We start from the raw sequence: 3,095 nt of genomic DNA on the forward strand, positions 1-3,095 counted from the left end.
GAAACACGTTATCCATTTCAGCGAATGTTGTGGAGAATGATCACGTTGTTAATGACGATGTGGACAGGATGGGTGGATGGTCCGACGCTGATTTACGTGCGGCATTGGAAATTATGGATGACACTTTTGTACCGATTCGTGCACCAGATCCCAAAGTGAGAAGCAAACCCATTCGGAAACGTCGTAAAGCAAGATTGCCAACCCCATCGATTGCCCACGGTGGAGGTCACGCTGCTGACGACGATCATTTTTTGTCTTCGAAGAAGACAGATCTATTGATCCTCGGTCCCCACCAACACCAACACCAGTTGTCGAACTAGCCGAAACCCCAATTGTTATTGATTTACCTGATACTCCAATGATTCCGATCGTCCGTCCACCATCTCCGAAATCGTGTGTGGAAGAATCGAGCAATTGCCTCGAAAAACCATTGGTCACTCACCAGTACATTAAGTCGTCGTCATGGAAACCGTTTGTCGGGTGATGAAACCACCGTCCGTGCGGAAAGCGAAAGAAGAGGGACCAGGTGAGGAAAGCATACAAGGTGAGGAAAGAATAGATCGATGTCGGAGGGAAGAGGATGAGGGAACCAGATTTCCTACATTATCGGTACCATCGCCGATCATGTTGATGTCACTAATGTTGATGTCAATAATGTTGATGTCAATACTCCTTTATTGTGCGGCCTAGAAGAGAGATAATTCCAGTTTCCCTATCGATCTCCGTATCTCCAAAGAAACATCGGTGTTATTCTTTGCTTTTAATAGGGAGGAGAAAATACTTTGTTGGATTTCGGGCTTTGCTCAACAAAGAGAACAAAGGTATTTGACTATGACCTTGTTTTGTAAATCTCAGGTCTCATTTTGTGAATCGGACAATTTATAAATCGTAGGGCTTATATTGTGAATCCAATAGACATTTTTGAATCGACGGCTTGTTTTGCGAATCTGATTGTTTTGATTGTTGCGTGCAGTGATATTCTTTTTCAAAGTAACACTGAGAGATTGACAAGGAGCATGTTGAGGACTATACCTGAAGGTGATCGAGTATGTTACAAGTCAGTAAATATTTGGTGTGAGATCCTAAACAAGTAATGAGAAAGTGAAATCACCGGATTCTCCTGTTCGTTTATTTGTTCCATACTCCAATGACGGTGTTAGTTCCCCCGGGTTGTCGGAAAATATTGATGTTTCTTGATTCAATTAGTAAGTTTTGGTTTGGTGTTATTATGTTTTGTGAAACCTATTTTCATCTTTATGTTCTTCTTTTCATTTCATCTTGTCTTGTTTTCAGATTTGCACTCCAATCATGTCTACATCATGCCCACCGTTCTTCTTTTGTTTCGACCTTCGATGGAATAAATTGACAGTCATACACCCTATGAATGGAGTAGATGTTAACTATTCTGATTATGTGCAACCTACGGTGCGTCTTTTCCTCCATTTCTGGTTATGCAAAGCTGTGAATTCACGATCAAAGTGTTTGACAAGCATGTAACACATCCGATTAATTAAGTGCTAATTTAGGTTGTGTCTCGTGCGAAAAGACAGGCTCATTAATTGGGTTTCACCAAGATTCGCAGCATGGTGACATGATGCCCGAGTTGTTTATCCCTCCTTCAATTTTGAAGTCCGGTGAAATGGATACCGGCGTCTATTTGTTTCACCTGTTGGAGCATTACAAAGGGAACAAAATCGACTTGTCCTTTAATTATAACTTCAGAAGATACCTTTACTTAACCTTGTGAACCCGAGAGTTAGATTTGTCGGACACTGAGTTAATTTCCTGAAACACAGGGCCGATTCTGTGAACTTTGGAATAATTATAAGGACTTTTTGTTTTGCATTTATAGGTAAGTCAATCAAACGCTATGCATTGAAGTTATGCCTTCGAATTATGACCTCCGGTGACAACATGTTGAAAGCTACTGTCGAACGAAGTGCAGAAGAGTGGAATTGTGTGCCTATGTATGACCCATTCCCTTATTAATCATGTTTTGTGAATCTTAGATGTTATTATTGGTTTTATCTGTTGTTCTTAATTTAAATCGTGGGTCTTATTATGTGAATCAAAGATCTTGATTTGTGAATCACAGATCTTAAGCTGTCTTATTAATATTTGTCAGGGGCTACCGGCGTCTACCTTATTCTGAAGACGACCTTGTGAAGTTTATTTGGCACCGCAAAGGAAGAGATACAGTCACACAGTAAGTATTTTTCCCCTTTACTTTTATTTTTTTGTGCTTTTCCCTTGCCCCTTTACTTTAATTTTTATTTTTATTTGGATAATTCTAGTAATGTTTCTTAATGTGCCTTACTACAAATGCGAGGCTATGGTGTGTCTTGAGTGGATGGAAGTCACACGAGCGGCTTTATCTACGCTTAGACCGCGCGTCGGTGGGTTATGGATAAAGTAAGTAGACTACTATCAGCGTTCATTTCATTATATTATCTGTAATCTTTTGTTTCATTCCTAATATTGTTTTTTTAGGTGATTGATATGTTTGGGATTAAGACGACACTTCATCGACCAGATCTTCTGTACTTGCCATCGACTGTCATCGTGGTTAGCTTTGAACTTGTTTTAATATTCAAGTATCTTGATTATCCCAAATTGATATGGTTTGTAAAATCACCTTTTGTGGTATGTAGAACTGTACAAAGAAGAAAAACCCTTGTATTTGGAATCAATACATCAGTGGGACATACAAACCGGTGAATGGTGCCACAATCCGAAAGGTCTGGTCCCTCCACAATATTTTTTTTTTTTTTTTTTTTTTTTTTTTTTTTTTGTGGCGGACATGTAGGGCTGTAAATTGGAGACTAATCCCTCCACATATCAGGTTTTTATACCGCTGATCAAAGACAAACATTGGTGGGCTTGTATATGCGATCTGGAGAGTAAAACGAATTACATCCTCAACTCAAGCAACAGCGTACAGTCTTATGATGTACATAATACAACCATAGACACGGTATTAATTATTTGCCTAATCTAACCCTTGACGGTTTGTGAATCGAGTATATAAAACATTTTTAGTGTACAATCGGTATTAACTCGAAACATTTTCAGGTGGCCAAATTATCTCCTATTTT

The 3,095-nt window shown here is 39.2% G+C and overlaps 1 long non-coding RNA gene across 1 annotated transcript; it reads left to right on the forward strand.

Annotated features, from left to right (window-relative positions):
• Positions 1–2,490: 2,490 nt before the first annotated feature.
• On the forward strand, positions 2,491–2,893 carry LOC141598376 (uncharacterized). The gene is made up of 3 exons (XR_012523465.1): positions 2,491–2,565; positions 2,652–2,738; positions 2,843–2,893. It is a non-coding gene; the product is annotated as an uncharacterized LOC141598376 (long non-coding RNA).
• Positions 2,894–3,095: the final 202 nt, after the last annotated feature.

This window comes from Silene latifolia, chromosome 9 (genome assembly GCF_048544455.1).
Source record: "Silene latifolia isolate original U9 population chromosome 9, ASM4854445v1, whole genome shotgun sequence".
NCBI classification, from domain to species: domain Eukaryota; kingdom Viridiplantae; phylum Streptophyta; class Magnoliopsida; order Caryophyllales; family Caryophyllaceae; genus Silene; species Silene latifolia.